Source organism: Macaca fascicularis, chromosome 1 (assembly GCF_037993035.2).
Source record: "Macaca fascicularis isolate 582-1 chromosome 1, T2T-MFA8v1.1".
NCBI lineage: Eukaryota > Metazoa > Chordata > Mammalia > Primates > Cercopithecidae > Macaca > Macaca fascicularis.
In genome coordinates this window covers 223,312,517-223,334,754 of record NC_088375.1, presented here as the reverse complement: position 1 = coordinate 223,334,754, position 22,238 = coordinate 223,312,517, and the positions used below count along the sequence as shown (strand labels likewise).

General features: G+C 53.0%; 1 protein-coding gene and 1 long non-coding RNA gene across 19 annotated transcripts in view; one reads left to right on the top strand and one right to left on the bottom strand.

Annotated features, from left to right (window-relative positions):
• Positions 1-7,693, bottom strand: part of LOC123570355 (uncharacterized) — a 43,141-nt gene extending 35,448 nt beyond the window's left edge. The window contains exon 1 of the long non-coding RNA XR_010581403.2: positions 7,393-7,693. This is a non-coding gene — a long non-coding RNA (uncharacterized lncRNA). The remainder of the gene's footprint in view (positions 1-7,392) is intronic.
• The window catches only part of DISP3 (dispatched RND transporter family member 3), a 58,125-nt gene continuing 39,457 nt past the window's right edge, over positions 3,571-22,238 (top strand). For 15 of the 18 annotated variants that reach the window (XR_012426119.1, XR_012426118.1, XR_012426122.1 and 12 more), the window contains exon 1: positions 3,571-3,790. The gene's annotated coding sequence lies outside the window, so the exon portion shown is untranslated. Of the gene's footprint in view, positions 4,218-22,238 lie in introns of all 18 variants that reach the window. The other 3 variants (XM_074020350.1, XM_045380868.3, XM_074020363.1) reach the window with 1 other exon arrangement.

Sequence of the window (22,238 nt, the reverse complement as noted above, 5' to 3'; positions counted from 1 at the left end):
TCAAATGGCTACCTATAAATATGTGTTCTACTTTAGCTGAAGAGACTATTAAACAGGAATATTATTGGCAGTGGTCATTATGACTTCCACTTTGCAGATGAGGAAACTAAGTCCCAGAGAAATGCAGTGACTTGCCCAAGGTCATACTAATAAAAGACACACATAAAAATCAAACCCAGTTTTCTAAATCTAGAGCTCTTTCCAGTGTACCCCAGCCTACCTGACTCTGCCCAATGGCTTCCTGGAGAAAGTGAGATTGGGGCTGGGGGCCAAGAGCACCAAAAATGTCTTAGCAGATTGAAGAGGGGATTACTTATAAATCCATTTATTCTATTCCCTGGTGCTGGGACAGTGTCTTAATGCCATATTTTAAAAGATAAACACTCCCAACCCTCCCCATATGCTAACCCTCAGCTGTTAACCCATCTGGTGGGAGGACTTGATTTGCATACAACCCCCCTTCACGGGGCGGGGTGGAGGGGTGTCACAAAAAGTGAGATGTATTATGGTCAGCACTTGCCAAGTAAGCGTTAACAACATGATGAAGGAACTGCTAATGTGTATTTAGTGCTTAATGTGTGCCACAAACTGTGCTAAATGCAATTTTTGTACAGAGATGATCTCATTTATAACTATAACCGCTGCAATGAGACAGATACTCTTACCATCCCCACTTTATAGATGAGACAACTGAGGCTCAACAAAGTGAAGTGACTTTCCCAAGGTCACGCAACACATAAGGGGCAGAACAGAAATATGGCTTTACTGGGAGGGGTAGAATCAGAAGTTCAGCTCAGAGGCTCTGCTTCAGACCTAGTCGGAGAGAAAATAGAAGTATTTTATAGATAGGAAGAGAGGACAAAGCAGCCCTTTATAGCTCATATCCCTTGCAAAGAAGGCTTTTCAATTAGTCGTGAAGACAGAGTATAAGAGAGGCAACTTATCGGCACCACGAGGCATTTAAATCAGACCCAGGAAGAACTTCCACCAGACAGCACTGGAACAAGGAGTCAGAGGGGACACAGAATCTTATTCTCTGCAGCCTTTCAGCTGGGTGGATCATTTATCCACCAGAGTCATCTTTGTTACTCACCTGGAGGTACCGGAGGCTTCAGGGAAGTACCCTGTGACTGGGCAGGGGGGATATCTGAGGCCAGCATCCCCAGGCTCCTGTAGTAAACAGGCTTCCTGCAAGCGGGAGTGGGCAGGAGAAGGGGAGGGAGCCTGGGGATGAACCCCGGGAGGAGGATTCTCATGACTTTACACACCCGCACCAGCTCCGCTGCCACCACCGGTTCCCCTTTATGGCAGGCATATTTCAAAGGCCTGGTTCCATTTGCATTTTTAAAACCTCGCTGATGGCCTGGGAAAATTGCATTCTTCCAGTGTTCCTGGATACCACACTCTGCACCTCCTCTCCCCCTCCACGGGCCTCTGCCTCTGCACCCTACCTTCACAGAAAATCCCCCACCAAGGGCAGAGCAAGCCCAGCCCCACTGGAGATCCTCTGGAGGTCTCAAGAGGCCAGGGAGGGTTGTGAGGAGGCTGTGGCCAGCTAGGCAGCATGAAGCAAAACCCCTTTGAAGGTGGTGAGAATTTCATCAAGAACCTATATCAAACCCACTAAATCTATTTCCCAGGGGAGTGGGAGCTGTATTCCCAGGCATGGGCTGAGGGCGACACAGCACCATAGGGCACACCAATGGGATGGCCTATGGATTTGTCAAACTGGGAGGAACAGGTCTGGAGCCTTGGAGAACTTTGAGGAGGCTCCTAGAAGCAGCCTTAAAGCAAACTGAAAAGAATCAAGCCATTCACCCAGCCAAGAAAACCCTTTGCTCTCAGCTGGGCTTGGGAACACACTTTATGTCTCTCTATTGCTCCCTTAAAAACAAATCTTTTCCTTGTTCTCCTTCCTCCCACCCTCTCCCATGGCTCCTCATTCTCTGCCCTCCCTCTAGGATATGGCAAATGGGACTAGAAGTTTGCAGGGCGGTGCCAAGTATGGTCCTCTGTACTCATGTCAGATTTGGCCTCTGGTCCTGGGACAGCAATTTGCATACCCTCTACTTCTTGGGAGAGATCTCCTGTCTCTCTCTCACCTCACAGCTCAGAGTGGCACCTTTCACCCCAGGAACTGCCCCCAACCCTAATGTCTTTAAGGCCAGATGGAGCCATTGGGAGTCTTCTGACAGACTTGCCCAGCCTGGCAATGGCTCTCTTGAGACCTTGAGCACACGGGGAGTGAGTGCCGGGGCAGAGACACCACTGGCTCGGGCCATTTGCTTCTGCATAGATGAGCTCTCGGGGTACCCAGGGTCATAAATACCAATGTGTCCAGTTGACAGCCAGTCAGTGGGTACTGCTTCCAGGGACCGTACAGCGGACAGACAGAGCAAGAGCAGCAGGTGAGCAGCACAGGAGCTCCATTCAGCACCCTGATTTTTAGAGGTGCGTCCCACTCAGTTTTCCTCTTTTAAAAATAAGGGCTGCGGGGCGGAGAGGGGCTGCCGTGAGTTCAGCATCAGTGTGTTGGCTGGTGGGGCTTGTCATGTTTCATTCATAACTCTCCCATATTCTTCTCTCTCCCATAAGCTGGAAATCTCCTGAAGGCAAGGATTGTGTCTCACCATCGCCCTATCTTTCCAGGTCCTTGGTCAGCACACACCCAGGACAAATGACAAGCTCATGGCTCACCCTCACACAGCATGGCAATGGCCTCCCTCCTTTTTGGTTTCCATCACTGACATCCCTCCACCCTGCAGCTGGGGGCTAGCAGCTGTCCCCCTTTTGAGGGCTCCCCCATCGTTCTCCCTGGGCAACACCAATGCCAATGCTTTCTGAGCCCTGATGAAGAGAAATGGGCCAAGGCACTGGCTTGCCCCCCCACCCCACCCCAAGCTCTTTCTCCTTGTGGCCCTTTGGCTAGGGGTGTCAGGCAGGCCATGTGCTAGAGCTGGAGGGATGCCCAGTCCCAGGGGCTGGCAAGGCTCCGGGTTCTGGTGCCAGAGGGGTAACTGAAGAACAAACGAGGAAGGGACAGCGCCAGGAGCCTGGGCTTGGCAGCTCCCTCCGGAGGGCGCCCGGGGATGCCCGCGAGTGTCCAGGAGGCTGGTGACCTGCCAAGGCTGGGCGGGCTGGCTGGAGAGGAGCGGGAGCGCAGGCCCGGGAGAGACTTGGGAATCAGGAAACCCGGGGGCGGGGCTGGAGGGGGCCTGGCCCGGGCAGTCTGCAGGGGCTGGGACTGACCCCCAGGGGTCGCTGCGCCGCGTTCGTTCCCCCGTCCGCGGGCGCCAGGGCCGGACTGAACCACCGCGCGGATCGGCAGGGGGAGCGGCGGCGAAGACACGGCCAGACAGCTGGCCCCAGAGACCGCAGCTCGCGGCGTGGCGCAGGTTCTCGCCGACCACGGACGCAAGGCGCGACAGCGCGGAGTCCGAGGAGGCGCCAGGGGCTGGGCGGCGGCGCGGCTCCGGAGCCTGACTCGGACACCCCTGCGACCTATGGTAGGAGCCCGGACCCAAACAAAGGCGGGCGGCGAATAAAAGGCGACGGCGGCGCGGAGTGCTCGGGTTGCGAGCTGGTGACTGGGATTCGCGCGCCGCTTCCCGCGGTCTGCTTGCCCTGGAGCAGAGCGTGGAACCCCGGCTTCTTGCGGCTCCGAGGAGCTTCCCCTTGCGACTCCTGCGAGGAGACGAGTCTGCGCAGCGGGGTGGCCGCCGCCTCCCGACCCTCCGCGCACTGCCCCCCGGCGCCGGCGGCTCAGCCCAGCCCCATTCGGCCGGCCGAGGTGAGTGCACGGCCGCGGGGCGCCATCCGGACTCGGTCTCGGATGCATTGCTAGGAGGAGGGGGGAAGTCCTCCTCGCCGTCCGCATCCGGACCTGCGTGGCGCCGCGCGCGAAGTTCTCCCGCTCTCCAGCCAGCCCGGGATGCGGGCCTCGGAGCCCCCTGGGAAAGCCAGTCAGGGGTGGACAGAACCCAAGCTTGCCCTCCGCGACCCGGCCCCAGCTCCGCACCATCTGCCCGCGGGACTGCAGCAGTCTCGGTCGGCCAAGGCGAGTTGGATGTTGGATGTCCAGGAACGGCAAGCCTTCCGACCTGTGGCCCCTGCTCGTCCCCGCTGGGGGATATCTGGGTCCATAAAAGTTGAGCGTCAGTCTGAAGCCGCCCCTGGATCGGGCTCTCGGCCGTGCTAGAGCGGAAGGAGGGGACAGAGTAAGGCTAATGACCCCCTCCACTCACCCCCTACCTAGCGTACTCGTGCTCTCGGAGGGACATTTTCCCGGTTAAGCTGGCTGCAGGTGCGGCCGGGGAGGGCGCGTGGGGGCTTGGGGCGGGCGGGGCCGGCGATGGAATTAGCACGCGTGAGGGTCCCCGGGCTCTGCCGAGAACGCGAACGAGGGTGGAGGTGGAGTGGGCAGCCGGGCAGTGGCGGCGCTGAGGGTCAGGGAAGAGTCCCAGCGAAAGGGGCGCCGCGTCCCGGGAGCCAACCCCACCGCCAGAAGAACTTTTCCCAACTCCCTGGGGAGGCCGGCAGCTGGGCTGGGAAGGCGCCTCCTTGGGGGCTTCCTCTTCTCGGCCCCTCTCTGCTCCACGGCCGGCGCCAGCTTCCCGCTGTCCCCCACCCACTGCGAGACTGGGCGCCGGTCTCTGTCGGCCCACGCCCCGGGTCAGCACCGCGGACAGCGCCTCGCGGCCGCCCTGAAAACTCAAGAAGCCCGCCCACACCCACAGTCCACACGCACACTCACACCCATCCACGCGCACACACATATCTACAGACCACTGGAAAACAGTCCACACACATATTCGTAGTCCACTTGCGCAAGTACACACCCACCCACAATCTTCAGGCGCACACAATCCACACAGACCCACGGTTCACACGCACGTGGGCAGACAGATCTCACAAGCACACACGTTCGTGGACCTGGGCAGCATCTTCGCCCCCGCTCTGCACTCGAGGCTGCTGTCTCTGGACTCACTGACTAAGCCCCAGATTCCAGAGCCCACCACCTGGTGTTCCCACCGATGCCCAGTGACTCACAAAGCCGCTCAGGCTCCCAAGCACAGACACGCTCCCACCCCCAGCGCGTGCGCGCATGCACACACACACACACACACACACGCACTGTCCTGCTCCTAGGGGCGAAGCATGGGGATTTAGAGCAAACACCGGCTCCCCACCTCCTACTACACCTCCCAAGGAACCAGGGGATCTTCTGGAGGGAGGGAGGAGGCTGTGGCTCTGTGGAAGCTCCGGGCAGAAGCCCAGCCCGGACAGGTGCCTTACAGAATCTCCATTTTCAGCCCACGGTCCATTTTGCTTGGCTTTTCTACCCCAATACTCACTCCTCTTCCTCTAACCTTAGTCCAGACACACAGATGTACAATCAGGGTCTGCATTCTTTGTTTGTACCCTCTGTTTCCCTGCTCTGTTCCCTCCCTCAGGTTTATCTCTCTCTCTCTCTCTTTCTCTCACGCACACACAAACTCACCCTCTTTTTTTGGTCTTTCCAGTCATCCTTCCCCACTGCCTTCGCTTCTCTCCCCAACTTTCCTTAGGCTGGGCCGGACCCAGTCTTTGCTGGGATGTGGGCCCAGCTGACCCTTAGGGGGAGCTGACTCCATTCTCTCAGACTTGCCTTCTTCACTGCAGGTTCCATGTCCCTGTTTCTCTCTCTTTGGAAATCTGATGGCCCTCCACCGTGGCCTCAGCAGCTTCTGTTCCCCTCCCCAGGAAGTTTTCCAGGGCCAGATGCCACAGAGCCCCAGTGATCTCTCCAAGGGGCTAAGAACTTTGGGTGAAGCATTCTGGAACCCCCCTGGAGATTTGGCTAGCCATGAGATCTGGTAGCCGTGACCTGGCTTGCCCTTTGACACCTCTCTTGTTGTTGTCCTTCAACTCCAGAAACTGGGTTGAAAGAAGAACAGTCCCAGTATGGTGTGGTGGAAGGAGCACTGGACTGGAAGTGAGGGACCTGGATCCTAGTCCAAGCTTAACCACAGACTCCCAGTTTGCCCTTGGGCAAACTACTTCCCGTCTCTGAGCTTCAGGCTTCCCGTCTGTTAAAGGACTGGCTGAGGTGACCTGTAGGGTCACTTTTTGGCCCTAATAATCTGGAACATTGATTCTCTAGTGAGTCTCTTGAGTGTGGGTGGGATTGAAAATTGTGATTCTAACCCCAAAGATTATCCTACCTTTCCCCTTCCTTAGAGCACCCACCACTAGTGAAGTCATCCTGTTCCCTGAGTGAGGGAAGTTTAGATGATTTCCTTAATAGGACCACAGATGTCAAGTAATTCTCCTGAGGTCATACTGCTGAAATGCAATCTTCATTGGGACAGGCATTACTTCTACTGTCTATATATCCTCTGCATAAGCCACCGGTTCTGCTGGTAATGTATGGTGAATGAATGAGTGGATGAACAAATGAATGAATAGAAGATTTAAACCTGGATCTCCTGATCCCCAGGTCCTTGGATGATTTAAGCCCCTTTCGCTGCTAGTATAGACCTACTTCCCTCGTCTCCCCATCCTCCCCACCCCCTATTCCCCTAGTCATCAAAGGCGGATGGAATTGTCTGAGTTAAGGTCCTTCCTCCCAAGTGGCAGACACTGGGCTGGTTGTAAATGGCCACGGAGAAGGGAACAGCTGAGAGCAGCTTTAGAGGTCCTGACCAGTGAGTAGGGGCTTTGCAATCAGCCTCATGTCCTTGGACCCAATCAAGTAGACTGCCCATGGGCAGTTGGTTGCTGGCCAGGCTCTGATGCCAAGAGGAAAGACAGCTATGACCACCATGTGGCCGAGCAGCCTCTTTTCATAGCCCCATGAGCTGGGGATGGCAAAAATAGCCTTCACAGATGAGCCAAGTGAGATGGTGAGCAAGGAGGTGGTGTCCCTAAGGGCCATCAGTCAGCCCACTGCCAGCAATAAAAGTAGGCACCCCAAAATGGTGGGGGTGGTAGTAGTGATGGTTGACAATAACAATACTATAGGTGTTGATAATGACGTTAGCATTGTTCAAATCGGGAGCTCAGTGATTAGCCTTTTTGGTTCCCTTCCCCCTCTTTGAAATTGTTTCGCCACCTGAACCCCTCTTATACTCCTCCCCACACCCAAATATGGAGAAACAGAGGGCTGGGACAGTGAGGCAGGGATGTGGGATTGTCCATCAGTCCTAGCCAAGGAAGAAGGCTTGTCGTTTGAAATCCTCTTCTTCTCTGCCTGCCCTCCCCTACCCAAGCATGGTGTCTTGCCAAAGGAGCTGGGAGAGGTGTCAAAGTCTGTCAAAACACCCTTCCAAGCTAATTCCAAAGCATCGAAGCCCGGGGAAAATAAATAAAGAGAGCAGTGTCAGCCCAAAATAGAAACATGCACCAACTCACAAATATGCATGTTTTCCAAAAGTCGCATTTCACGGGCAGACAGTGCGGCTCACGCTGCAGCTGCCCAACAAACGCTGGAGGCATGGATGCTGCGGGACCAGTCCAGGGATGGCGGCAGAGCCTCCCCCAGTGAGCTCACTCTCTGCCTGGCCACGGGGAGACCAGACAGCCGCTGTCCACTCTGCACCAGCTGGAAGGTACACAGGCGGGAGGATTGCGAGGAATATGTGTCTCTGTGTTGTCAAAGCTCTTTGGAAACAGGCACCAGACATGGCTGATGGCCTCAGGTCCTCCGCCTTACAATGGGAGGCTGGTGATAAAAATACCAACCAATCATAGCTGCCATGTGTTGAATACCTACTATGTGCCAGGTGCTAAGCATTTACGTGGACTGTCTCACTTAAGCCTTGCCACCATTTCATGGCACATGAATTGTCATCCTCATTTAATGTATGGGAAAAGCAAAGTTCAGAGAAGTGAAGAGATTTGCCCAAGGTCACACAGTGAGAAGAGGCCAAGCTGGGATCAGATTTTGATCTGAATGAAGCAAAAACCCCCATTTTGCCCAGTACCCTGAATTGTTTTGGTTACTGTCATTCAATAAATGTTTTCTTATCAAGAAACCTGTTTATGTGATGGGTTTCAAAAGAATGTAAATTCCTTTGCCAGACAGGCCAGAGGTGAAGGGCAGTACCCTCACCTGCGTTTATCAGTCAGTGGCCTGGTCTCGGTACCCAAGGCTTCTGAGCCATGGCTGGGCTGGAGCTGAGTCCCCGTGAGAGTCTGGAATGGGACTCAAGCTGTGAAGCTTGGCGTGTGAAAGACAACTCTGTAAGAGGTCAAGGATATGAGAAGCCTCTGCAGATGGGGAAGTTACTTCAGAGAGGGCAAGTGAGTTGCCCAGCATCACACAGCATGTTGGTAGCAGAGCCTGAGTCTCAGAATCCCCAGGCCAGGTATCTTCCCAGGCAACTGGGCTGGCTTCCTTGGGTGCGTGGGAAGCATCCAAACCACACCAGGGAAGGGGACCGAACTGATGCAGCCAGTAAACCTAACAACTCCCCAGTACAGAGGTGAAATGCGGCTTGCTGTCATCTCTCCAGTCCTCTCCCCTGCACCCCCTCTGACATCAGCCACATGCCAGGCTGTGTGCTAAATGCTTCGTGGACCTTAACTGATGTGATCCCCATAAATGGAGTCAGAGCACCTCAGGAGGGAGGTGCTCTGACTCCATTTCACAATAGAATGACCTGAGGCTAGAGAGGTCAAGTCACCCGCTCAAGGTCACACTGCTGGTGAGGAGGCAGGTGGAGCCCAGCAGAACCCCTGCTGGCTGGTTCGCTCTGGGGGTGAGGAAGGCGAAGGTTTGGAACTAATGCCAAGGGGGTGGAGGAGCTGATGGGCAGCGGCAGGCTATTTATATTATACCTCCAGGCTGGTCACGCTTGCTGGCATGTGTACCAGCAGAGACTGTGTCTCTGCCAAAACCTGGAAGGAAGAACCCGGTGCAGCGTCCTGGGGCCACCCCCTGAGGGCATTAGTGAAGTGTAAGGTCTGGGTCTATTTCTCCCTGAACTCAGGGGAGAGATGCTGGAGAGGATCTCGTTGCCTGCAGAACTCCCGGCATGCTCTTGATCCTGGCAATTTCCTTCCTTCCATCCGTTCCTCCCTCTGAGGGAACCAGATGGGGAATCTGCCAGTTTGGAAAAGGCTGTCGGGTGGCAGGTTATGGTGTTTGTGTATACAGTGAGCTTGACCTGGGAACAAGGGGGTGGTAAGGACAATGGGAAGGATTGGCTTGGATTTAGATTCTCACAGGTACCATTTACAGGGTCTCTTCTTGGAACCACAGAGTGACGTCCTGGGAGATAGTGTCCAGGGACTTAAACCTCCTCTGCCAGGAAAGGCCTTCTCCATTATCTCCCATCTCCCAAGCATCTACCTGAGTAGTCCTACTGTGTGCCAGGTGTGGGCTTGTAGAAGTGTTAGGTTGGTGCAAAAGTAATTGTCATTTTTGCCACTAAAAGTAACGGCAAAACCCCTAATTCCTTTTGCACCAACCTAATGGAAAGGTCTCGATCTCTGTCCCTGTCTCTGTCACTGTGGAGCTCATCAGAGTCCCCATTCCCACCCCCCCAGGACCTCTGGTCGAAGGAGCAGAGGTGATAGATGATTAATGCTGTCTCAGTCAGGGCCCCCCACCACAGTAGAAGAGGGACCCACGTGTCCCCTGGGGCTGAGATGGCATGATCCAGTCAAGTGGTCACTCCAGTGTCAGGAGGAAGGTTTCCTGTAGGTGTTACCCCCAGTACAACTAGACACTCCATGAACTTGATGTCTTGGTAGGAGGAGGGTGCCGTGGAGAAGGCTCACTCTGCCCAGCCATCTGCTCGGGGTGTCCAACACATACACTGGCACCTGGATGATGCATCCCTTGCCAAACCTTGTTAATAGAGGACACATGAGTGCTAGCTGGAAGCCACTCCTGTTGTGAAGGATGATGTGGTGATATTCTTGTCTCCGGGGAAGGCAGCTTCAACAGGGGTCAGGGTGGGGAAGGTTGTGGCAAATTGGTGTTCCTGGGAGGTTTGGGAAAAGTGTGTGTCCCCCACACCCTGCAACTGCATTGACCTTTGCACTGTCCTGGGAGATCTCTCTGTTCTTCACTGGGGAGCTCTGCAGGGTAATCACCCCGATGATAATGATCATGATAATAACAGTCAACATATTTTGGATGTTTACTACCTGCCAGGCTCTGGGCTTAGAACTTTACAGATATGATCTCATTTCATCCTCATACCTGCTCAGCAAGGGGGATAGCACTGTTATCTCCATGTTAAGGATGAAAAATGTGAAGTGCAGAGAGACTAAGCAGCTTACTAATAAGCAGTGGAGATGGGACCCAGCTGCCATGTGCACAAGGACTGAGCCCCACACTCTGGCCTTCACCTTCTCTTGATTTGGGCCCTTGAGGATGAGTATGATTGAAGCCAAAGTACCTTGCGAGTCCTTCAGTAATCTCGGGAATTGTACATAGGGACTCGGGCTGTGTTCTGATGGATAGGGTGATGTGGGCTGACCATTTGCTTCTTGACTGCCAAGCCACCGAACAGATCACTTTTTGAATGTCCAGGTGTGGGCAGCATCTGACAGAGAGGCAGGACATTGCTGGCTTTCATCCAGATGTTTCCCCTTTTCCTTCCATGTAGACGTAGCTGAGACTTGCACCCCTCTGGATGTGATCATGTGTGGGGACTCCCAGGTTGAAAAGTATTTGTTGGTTTTAAGGCGTCATCTTGTGACTTCACAGGGGCAGGATGTCGGTTTTTGTTCCTCCCTGCACTCCAGGCCTGGGAGACATTAGAGAGGAATCGGCTTTGGAAGAGTGTCAGCAGCCGGAAGAGAAAACCCCTCCTTCCCTTCTTTAGCCAGGGAAGCTGGGAAGAGGCTGGCTGAGAGTGTGCATTACAGGCTAGTAGCTGCTGTGGGTTCCCTCCAAGGGTTTCTGACTTTCCGACCTGGTGCTCCAGAGACTCCCAGCAGATGATCCCAGAGTAACAGAGCCAGGAATCTGCAATGAACAGGGATATGTCAGCCAATTGGCATTCTTGGGCATTAATGAACATGCGAATAGATCTGGGGTGAAAAGGTTCATGGAGCCTTCAGGAGGAAAGGAGTTGAAGACATCACTAAGTTAAGATTATGGTGATGATTATTTTTTAAGATAGGCTCTCTGTTATCCAGGCTGGAGTGCAGTGCTACAGTCACAGCTCACTGCAGCCTCAAGTGCCTGGGCTCAACAATCCTCCCCCGTCAGCCTCCTGAGTAATTGGGACTACAGGTGCGCATGACCATGCCCCGGATACGTTTTTTACTTTTAGTAGAGGCAAGGTCTCCCTGTGTTGCCCAGGCTGGTCTTGAACTCCTGGACTCACGCCATCTGCCTGCCTTGGCCTCCCAAAATGCTAGGATCGCAGGTGTGACCCACCACACCTGGCCAGATTATGATGATTTAACAGAAAGTCCTTATTTTATATAGCAAGCACCAACAAGTGAATGAAGTTAGAGCGAATGAGTGAATGAATTGGTAAATGTATGAATTGGGGAATGGGGCTGAGGGACTTTGACAGTCAGTGCTTTGATTTGGCAGGGCCTGACCCCAAGTATGGACAAAGGGAAAGGTCCTTCTCTTGTCCTCATCCCCCCAATCTTGAAAGAATGTCCCCCACCCCAGGAAAAGCCGAGGAGCTGCCCTACTCGGCAGCAGAGTGCCCTGGGTCCAAGGAGCCTGGGGAGGGGCAGGGGGAGTGTTGGCTCTGGATTGGAGAGGGTCCTGGATGTCCTCCCTTCCTGAGGGGACATGGAGAACGGGCAGCTGAGCCCAGGTCTGGGGGAATGGGGCGGCTGCCACTGCTACCCCTGCTCAGAAGTTACTCTGGTGCTCAGCAAGTGCACTTGGAGGTGATTGTTTATGGAAAAGGAGGCTTCTGCCTTCCCTGCCACCACCTTGCCTGGGACAGCACTTGAATAGGAATCAATTTGCATCATTCCTGCTGTCACCAACCTAAAAGACTAAGTAGCTTATTTCTCCCTCTGCAGACCTACTCTCAAAGCATTCCCAGGCTTCACCTCCTCCAGCTGCTTCCCCCGTCCTGGAGTAATGAGGGGCCCAGAACACCCTTGGCTCAGGTTGGGTAGAGAGACTGACTCCCTGAGCTTTGCCCTCTCACTGCCTGCCCCACCCTCATCCCATTCTGCAGGACCCTCTGGTCATGGGGTGCCTCTGGCTTCTGGCTGTGGCATGGACTGGAACCCAGGAGGCTGAAAGCGGATGGAAGCTGCTGCTTTAGGACCCCAGGGAACCTACAATGTTTTTAACCTTCTCAACTGGTTACCCAGCCCTAAATTTCCCCATCTTCTGTCCTGTGTCATACTCCTGTGTCCTGGCCCTCTAGGGACTCCAAATGGTAGAACTGGGAGGTACCTGAAAGCTCAAGTCCAGCCCTCCCATTTGACAGAAGGGCAAACTGAGGCCCAGGAGAAGGAAAGGCTTGCCCAAGTTCAAATAGGAGACAGGGCCCCGTTATCATGGAAGGACTGGTGCATGGGTAGGGGCGTTCCCATTAGACTTTGGATAACACTCCACCATTGAGCAGGGTGGGGGCGTGAGGGAAACAGTCTGGGATTTTTTAGCCCAGGTAGCTTTGCTGGGTCTCTCCTGGCCTTTGGGGCTGGGAGCAGCAGTTCTTAGTTCCTGGGGCCCTGAGCCTCCCAAGCATTTTATGAGAAAGGCAGCAGAGTTGGAGGGGGGCAGTGCTTGAGGAGCCACTCTCCATCCCCAGCCCTCTGCCTCGGCAGCTGAGCACCAACCCCCAACTCCTGTCTCTGTAGGCAGCTGCATCATTGTGGAAGGGGTGCTGAGGCTGAGGCCAGTGTCAGACTCCCTCCACCCCAGAGCAAGGGCCTCTGTGCTGGCCCCAGGGGCTGAGGGGTACTGAGCCCATCTCCTGGATGGACACCTGCTCCCCACTATCCATGCCTGAGCTATCACTCAGGAAGGGAGCCAGGAAGCCTTCCCTGGAGCCACTGACCTGTGTGGGCACCGAAGGTGAGATTCTACCTGGGCACCCGTGATGGGGAACTTGAAGGTCAGTCCCTCATGTCTCCACCCTCCTCCCTTCCCTGGGAACCCACAGTTCAGCCAGCGCTGTACCTAACCTGTGAGCAGAACGGCTGAGGGCAGATGCTGTGTGTGTGTGTGTGTGTGTGTGTGTGTGTGTGTGTGTGTGTGTATGCACACACACCCAAGTGGGAGTTGGGAGGACTGATTCTAGGACCCTGAGATTTTCAAACATGTAAGATTCAAATAAAATCTACGACAGTGAGAAGGGTACTGAGCTCATCAGAAATCAGGTTCAAATAAGTCCCTTCACTTCCTTAGCCTCCGTTTTCTTGTCTGCAAATTGGAAATAATTCCTAGGAGGAGAAAACCCATGCAAAATTGATCTGCAAACTGGAAGTTGCTGCATGGATGCAGCACGATTCAGTCCCATCACCACCCCTGCAATGAGAGGATTGAGGATGGGCAGAGAAAGGGCTCTGGCTCAGGAACACAAGGACAGTCTCCGCCATCTCCTCGCTGTGCCCCTTTCATCTGCTGCTGGTCTCCTCAGCCCTTCACAGGCCCAGGAAGCAGGGGATGGGGGAGCCCCAAGTTCTCAGAGGGAAAGATATGTGCTCGAAGGTTCTCTCTTCCTTCCCAGGCAGTGAGGCTGTGGGTACAGCCCTCTCCCAGAGCTCCATCCCGAGCGCCTTATGGCGGCCCCTCAGCAGGTTTGAGCACATTTAGCTTCTGATGTATGCTCCAGCTTCGCTTTGGGTGCTATGGGACAAAGAAGAGTTTTGCAACATCTCGGGACCCACAAATTGTGGTCTGGGTGTGCTGGGGCTGCGGGAGGGATTGCAGTCTCCCAAGCCTTCCCCAGAGCTCGGAACAGGCAGGTGACCACCTTGCTGTGTCCCAGCAAAGCTGATGGCACCCAGTACATGGCTATTGGCTATTCAGCTCTTCTTGCCACTTGGCCAGGCTCCTGTGCCTGCTCCCCTCCAAAGACAGCAGGACCCCTGCATGCTGCCCCCTCCAGTTATTCTGCAGAGAGGTGAAGGGAATCCTCTCCCAGCATCCAGCTCCCCTTGCTCTGCCTCCCACAACTGGGTGGTGACTGAGAATCAGAGGCAGAGGATTTAGAGAACGTCTCCTCCCGCTCTCTAAACGACCTATCCAGAGATGTTAAGTGGCTTGTTCTAGGTCACACCGCAGGCCAGTGGCCAGGCAGGTTCCAACCCCAAGTCCTTGGGGCCACTTTTGCTGCTCCAGGCACAGATCCCCTGCTTCCTCCACCTCCCTTGCCTCCAAGCTTGAACTTGCAGCAAGATCCCAAGACGAGATGCTGGGGGAATTGTTTTACATATTTGTTAATCACGTCTCAGAATGAAAAGGGCCCTGAGCTCATCAGCCAGGAAGAAATCCAATTTGGCTTTTATGGCCATAGTTATTGCTCATATATCGTTGGGATCTTTTTCTTTTTTATTAACCCAGCAGTTTAGGGGCTGGGGTGCTGGACTGGCTGCTGGGCCCAGAGGTTCCTCTGTACTTGGCAACTGTGGTCTCCAGCCTCACACACCCAGGACTGGGGACTGAGGGTGGGAGAGATGTGGGGGGCGGGGGCGGTCTGGACAGGTTGGCCAAGGCCTGCAGTGAGAGTTTCCAAGAACCTGCTGACCCGTCAGGCCAGGGGCATCTGGGAACCTGGTCATATTTCACAGGTTCTGTAAGTGTTGCTGGGGTTTTTGTTTGTTTGTTTTTGTTTTCTTTTTTTTTTCTTTTTTTGAGACAGAGTCCCACTCTGTTGCCCGGGCTGGAGTGCAGTGGCGCGATCTTGGCTTACTGCAAGCTCCACCTCCCGGGTTCACGCCATTCTCCTGCCTCAGCCTCCTGAGTAGTTGGGACTACAGGCCCCCGCCACCATGCCTGGCTATTTTTTCTTTCCTTCTTCTTCTTTTTTTTTTTTTTTTGTATTTTTAGTAGACAGGGTTTCACCGTGTTAGCCAGGATGGTCTCGATCTCCTGACCTCGTGATCCGCCTGCCTTGGTCTCCCAAAATGCTGGGATTACAGACGTGAGCCACCGCGCCCGGCCTGTTTTCGATTCTTTTTTGAGACAGAGTTTCGCTCTTGTTGCCCAAGCTGGAGTGCAATGGCGCAATCTTGGCTCACTACAACCTCTACCTCCCAGGTTCAAGCAATTCTCCTGCCTCAGCCTTCCAAGTAGCTGGGATTACAGGCGCCTGCCACCACGCCTGGCTAATTTTTTTGTATTTTTAGTAGACATGGGGTTTCACCATGTTGGCCAGGCTGATCTCGAACTCCTGACCTCAGGTGATCTGCCCGCCTTGGCCCCCCAAAGTGCTGGGATTACAGGTGTGAGCCACCGTGCCTGGCCGTATTGCTGGTTTTGTTAAGCTTTCATTGTCTTTTCCTCAGTGATGCCAAGGCTGCTTTGTGGGCTCCAGGATCCAGCGCTGATGGGTCTTGGAGGTGAGGCCTGAGTTGTGCAGGCAGAAGCAGGAGGTGGCCTGAGAGGGTTAGTTGGTGGAATTCCTTTTGGTATCAGGGCACGGTGGCTAAAAGGATGGGCTCTGACATTGCCTCCAGAGGCTCCAATCCAGCCCAGCTCTACAAGCAGACTTGTAGGGCAGGGGTTGGATCAGACGTGATATAAATAAATAAAACAGGTCCCATGTGCCAGACACACAGTAGTGCTCAGTGGATGGTAAACTCCCCAACCAGTCCGCTTGTAAGGGGCCTGGCAGACAGTAAGCCCTTGGACTTCTATTTCCTTTTACTGTCTGGCCCTACCAAGAAGAGCCGTTCGGCAGATCTGGGTGTGCTGTTTGTATCCCCCTGTGTGGTCGGCCCAAATGCCATCGTTTCTTCCCTCCCCATGGCTAGAGGAAAAGACTCCCTGAAGAGTGAGTCTTGGCTAGAGACACAACAGCCTGAGTCTATTCCCTGAACTTCCAGGGACACATGTGAGTCACAGTGGAGGGGTGCAGGGAGGCCAAAGGCTGGATCAGTTGCTGGAGGGAGCCACTGGGAACAGGGGAGGATGACCAGGGTAGCAAGGGTTTTCCAAGAATGCTTCTGGACCACCTGTATCAGAATCACCTGGGGAGGTGGTTTAAATACAGACTCCAGGTTGGGCACAGTGACTGATACTTACTGTAATTCCAACACTTTGGGAGAGTGGGACAGAAAGATCGCTTGAGTTTGAGATCAGCCTGGGCAACCTAGCAAAACCCCATCTTTACAAAAAATTTAAAACAAAAAACAAAAACAGCCAGGTGTGGTGGCACGCACCTGTAGTCTCAGCTACGTGGGAGGCTGAGGTGGGAGGACCACTTGGGTCTGGGAGGTCGAGGCTGCAGTGAACCGTGATAGTGTCACTGCACTCCAGCCTGGGCGACAGAGTGAGACCCCATCTCAAAACAAACAAAACAAAACCCAGATTCCTGGGCCCCACCTCCTCAGAATCTGACCTGCTGTCACCCTAGAATTTGCACTTTAACAAGTATGCCTAGTGACTCTCACATTAAAGTCCAAGGATCTTTGGGGCAGAGAATAAAAGAGTCCGTTCCAGTTGACTTGTGGACCTGCCTACAGCAGGGGCCAGACCTGGGCTCTGGCTGGCTAAGAAGTTAATCATCATACTAGCTGCTCTGGTTCAGCAGGGGAGCAGTATCGCCACCCCCATTTTACAGATTTCCCTCTTGGTGTTAGGGGGTCCAGTTCTGTCCTACTGAGCTCACTAGAGAGGGGACACAGAACAGGGAAAGTAATAGTGGCTGTTGTGCCCATGAACGTTAGATCCCTCTGGTGTTGGCTGGGATGTTTCCTCAGGTAATATATTGACCCAGGCAAAGCTTGTTTGCCTGATAAATACTGAGCCGTTGGGTTTACGTATCAGCGCCCACAGTTTCCTCACCAGCTGTCAGCCCCAGGAGGCCAGTCATCCTTCATCCACTCCATCTGTGCAGCCGGACCTTCTCTGAGAAATGGGGGGCTTGGACAGGCTCGCCACAGAGCCCCCACCCGACACAATCTCTCTCTCTCTCTCTCTCTCTCTCTCTCTCTCTCTCTCTCTCTCTCTCACACACACACACACACACACACACACACAGAATCATGTTTGGCCAAATATCTGGGTACCCCATAGCCCAGTCAAGTTGATACATAGAATTAACCATCACACCCATGACCCATTGAAGGGAAGGCCAAGCTTCTGAGGTTGGTGGGAGACTTCCTTTACATCGTGCCCTGAGTTGCTGCCTACTGAAAGCAGAATTACTAGACCCCAAGTGATTTCCAGTCTTATGGGGATGGTGCAAGCTTGCTAATGCTAAAAGGCAATGGGTTTCTTCCACGAGTACTGACATCTCAGCTTTCAAAGAGCTCATAGGCTACCTGGTATGGCCCAAAGAGCCTGGGCTTTAGGATCAAAGACCTGAGGTTCAAACTCCAGTTCTGCCCCTTAGTAGCTGTGTGACCACCAGGGAGTCACTTAACCTCTCTGATTCTGATTTTGCTTCTGTAAAAAGTGGATGCTTATAATGCCTTCCCTAGCGTCTTGCAGGGCTGATGTGAGGATGACAGAGGATGGATAAGGAGTACTGGGCACATGGTAGATGCAGAGTTAATTATGATGATGGTCTTAATGGGTGTCAGAGTTTCTTCATTGAACTAGCTGGACTTTTGACTTCACTCCATGTGTGTGATTTTGCCCCAGTTTCACCACCACATCTCCAGTGCCTCTGCAGCCTCCTGGCCTAGGTGGAGTATCCAGGTCTCGGGGGAAGGTTTGGGATTCTGATGACTGGCACATAGCCGGGGCATCCAGAGAGCGAGGGATTCTCAGAAGATGGAGTATCAGGACTTAGGACAGTGATGCCTGGGAGGCACCAAGGCCTCCTCTTTTCTTTCCTCCCTTCTCTGGAGCTGTTCAACTCAAAATAACTCATTTTGAGACTCTGCCCAAATCTCTCAACCCAAGGGTAAGAGAATCAAAGACCTCAAGATGTTCAAGGACCAGAGCTAAACCGGGGAAGGCAAAACACCCTGAGCCAGGAAGAAAAAGCTGATTAGCTCCTAATTGCCGTTAAATTGTATATACATATACGTATTTTAAGTCAAATCTGCATGTCTAATATGATTTTTTGATTACATTTTAATAGTCTGGCTGGGATGGGGGAATGGAGAAGGAAGGGTTCTGTCAACCTTTGCCAGAGCAGGGAAGTTATAAACAGGAACACAGGGAGATTCTGGCAGGGGTTCACATCCGTGGGAACTCACTTGCTCTGGAGAAGAGTGAGGCCTGGCAGGGGGCTGGGAGTGTTTTTGAGGCAACACCACCTCCCACAAAAGCCCCATTCTGTCCAAATGGGGAAGTCCATCTGGCCTGTGACTTGAAGATTGGCTTTTCTCTTCAGCTTCAAAAATTGCTCTGCCAGCTGGGCATGGTGGTTCACGCCTGTAATCTCAACACTTTGGGAGGCCGAGGCGGGCAGATCACTTGAGATCAGGAGTTTGAGACCAGCCTGGCCAACATGGTGAAACCCCATCTCTACTAAAAAATACAAAAATTAGCCAGGCGTGGTGGCATATGCCTGTAGTCCCAGCTACTCGAGAGCCTGAAACAGGAGAATCGCTTGAACCTGGGAGGCAGAGGCTGCAGTGAGCCAAGATCGCACCACTGCACTCCAGCCTGGGCGACAGAGCAAGACTCTGTCTCAAAAAACAAAACAAAACAAAAACAAAAATAGCTCTCCTATTTTGGCACTTTGAGCCCACAAGCCATCTCCACCCAGGTCTGGTTGTTCCCTGGGGCTGCCAAAAACTGCCCTCAGAATCTGGGGATGGAGTAGAATGAAAACTTCATCCAGGAGTCCTGGTCCTGCCACTGATAAGATGACCTTCTCCTTGACTTGACCTTGGGTAAGTCTCAGTTTCCCCATATGTAAAATGAAGGCGTTAGACAAGGTATACTCTGAGGTCTCTTCTGGGTCCAGTGGGCCATTATCTACTTCCTGCACATTGAACGATCCCTCCACACTCACTCACCCGTAGGGCATTTGCCAACTCCCCCTGTCCAAGGTCCTTCTGCTTTCTCACTGGGCTGTCTCCTGCTACAACCTACGCCAACTCTCCTTGGTTTCTCTCCTCAGAGGACAGAGCCCTCCTCCCCTGCCTATTATAGTAATTCCTCAAAGAGTTGAAGGCTGTTAGCAAAATCCCTTCCCCACACATACACACATATTCTATTTTTAAATAACATTTATTTCTGATTCTAAAACTAAGGACGTACCTGATCATTGCGGAAAAATTAGGAAGAGACAAGTACAAAGGAGAAAATAAAAATCACCCATAACCCTCCCTAACAGGTTACTGCTATTAATGGGTTTTTAAATGCATATATATGTGGGGTTTTTTTTGTTTTGTTTTTGTTTTTTCTGTTAAAAACCTGGGATTTGACTGCAGATATGGCTTTGGATTTCCACAAGCCTGGGCTTGAAAGTGGGTGAGTTCTTCCCTTTCGAGGCTCCCTAGGGCCTGTTGTTCTCTTTTAAGCAGCTGCCCCAGTTGCCTTTCCCAAGAGGAGGACGATCGGTTTCGTGGATGTGTGTCCACCTTGATTCATGGGCCCCAGCGAGGCCCAGAGTTTAAATTTTGACTACCTCTGAGTGTGCCTGTATGTGAGTGACAGAGACAGAGGGAAGGAGAACATTCCCAGGGCCCAGAAAGGCCTGATCACAGCCCCCAGTCTACCCCACCGCACTCCACCCCCACGGCCACAGTCCTCCTAGTCCTACTCCGGGCTTTGTCTGAATCAGTGACAGCTACCTCAGGAATCACCTTAGTTCCTTTCCATGGAGCAGCTGGAGCTCCTTGCTAAGCTAATCAATTCCCATCATTTGAGAAAGGAAAACAAATTTACAATTTGCTGCCCATCCTACCGGCTGTGGAGGGGCCTGCGGAGGGAGGTGCTGGCTGAGGCATTGGTGTTCCACCCCTACCAGCCCGGCCTCAGTTTGGTGCGAGGGACTCTCAGATGGCTTCTGCCCTACTTGGGCTGCAAACTGCGAAGTGGGATGGCGTAGCTGTCTGGGGTTTCTTGGAGACCCCAGGGGTGGCACAGCTGGAAGGACCTGGGCTTTTACCATCCCACTTTGAGATCGGGGAGACAGGGCCCCAAGAGGGGTGGGACATACCCAGGGCCACCCAGAAAGCCGGTGGCTGGGCCAGGCCTGGTGACACATGAGTTGACCACCAGTCTTGTGTGATTCCCTTGTGGCACTTTTCATTTTGGGGAGGACTAAGAAGGCAGGTACAGGGTGGGGAGGGTGCGTGGTAGACCAAGAATTCATCAAATCCACTTCCGGCCTTGTCCATTTCACACTCTTCCAGATCCTTCCCAAACCGGAGGAAGCTATATCCCCTGCCTATGCTTATGTGGCTTGGGGTCTGACTGCCCTTTCTGTCCAGGGGAAAGTTCTTTTTTTAAAAAAAAATTTCCATAGGTTATTAGGGTACAGGTGGTACTTGGTTACGTAAGTTCTTTAGTGGTGATTTGTGAGATTTTGGTGCACCCATCACCGGAGCAGTATACACTGTACCCTATTTATAGTCTTTTATCCCTTGCCCCCCCAACCCTTCCCAAGTCCCCAAAATCCATTGTATCATTCTTATGCATTTGCTTCCTCATAGCTTAGCTCCCACGTATCATTGAGAACATACGATGCTTGGTTTTCTATTTCTGAGTTATTTCACTTAGAATAATAGTCTCCAATCTCATCCAGGTTGCTATGAATGCTGTTAATTCATTTGTCCAGGGGAAAGTTCTATTGAATACCTAACCCAAGTTCATCAGACACTCCTTTTCCTTCTTTCTCTCCACATCTGACTGCCCCCCTCCCCAAGGGTGTTTTAGGCCACGAGAAGCCAGCAGGGAATACGACAGCCAAGTAAGTCCCTGTTCCCTTAAAGCTCACATCTACCCACCTGTGGGGCTCTCACTGGGAGGTGGAGTGGCTGGGCCCAATTTTCTGGTCACTTAAATCCAGCAAATGCTGTCTGTAGGGCATGGAGCCACACATACAGAACAAGGCTTCACTGCAATCGTTCCAGTTGCTATTGCTATGTAACAAAACATCCCAGAGTGCAGAGATGTATAACAACTATCGTGCATTCTGCAGGTCAGGACAGGAGAGAATGGCTGAGCTCTACTCTGTGGTATCTGGGCCTCGGCTGGAAAGACTTGAAGGTTAGAGGTTACTCAATGACCGGGGGCTGGAATTGTCTGCAGCATCGTCGCTCACATGCTCACATCACATGGTGGTTGACACTGGCTGTCAACTTGGTTGTCAGCAGGAAGTCCTACGAGTGATCTCTCTGCAGGGGCTCGTTTGGACGTTCTGTTAGCACCGTGGCTGATCCCAAGGATGAGTGTCTGAAGAGAGCTAGGAGGAAGCTGCATCTTCCTTTATTTCCTAATGCCTGCGTTCCTTCCCCTTGAATCTGGGTGGGTTGGTGACTTTAGCAGCCTTGCCTGCTTGATGGGTGGAGTGTCAAAGTCACATCATGAGATAAGCATGTGAGATGGCAGATATTGTTGCAGCCGTCTTTGGAAAACACAGCCCACTACATGTATCTGTTAGGGGTTCCAGCCTTTGGAGGGAAGTAGCGTATGAAAGAATGGTAGCTGTCATTTCCCAAGCACTTATACCTACCAGGCACCGTATTCAGTCTGTTGTGTATACCATCTTTCTGACAATTTCTGTGGTGAGTACTGTTATACCCGTTCTGCAGATGGGGAGACTGAAGCTCAGCAAGGTTACACTGCCTGCCCTAAATCTTACAATTGGGATTTGCACCCAAGTCTGTCTGCCTCCAAAGCTGTAGCTCTTAACATGCTGCTACACTGCCTCTCCCTCCCTTCCCCGCAGTAATTTTTACCAGGCAAAATCTAGTAAGGATGGCGAGAAGCTTCGACAGGAAGCTGGGGGAGGTTCAGATCTGGGAAGGCTTCTTGGAAGAGGTAACTCTTGAGCAAGGCCTTGCATGATGAATTCAATGTGGACCCCTAGGGGAAGGGGGTGGCATTCCTGGTGGAATAGCAATGGGATCAAGGGGCCTTCAGATCACCCAGGGAGTGTTGCTGTGACCCAGAACCCTGGCCTTTGACCCCCTGCAACACCAACACACGTACTGTAGTCCCCACAAGGCAGGCTGAG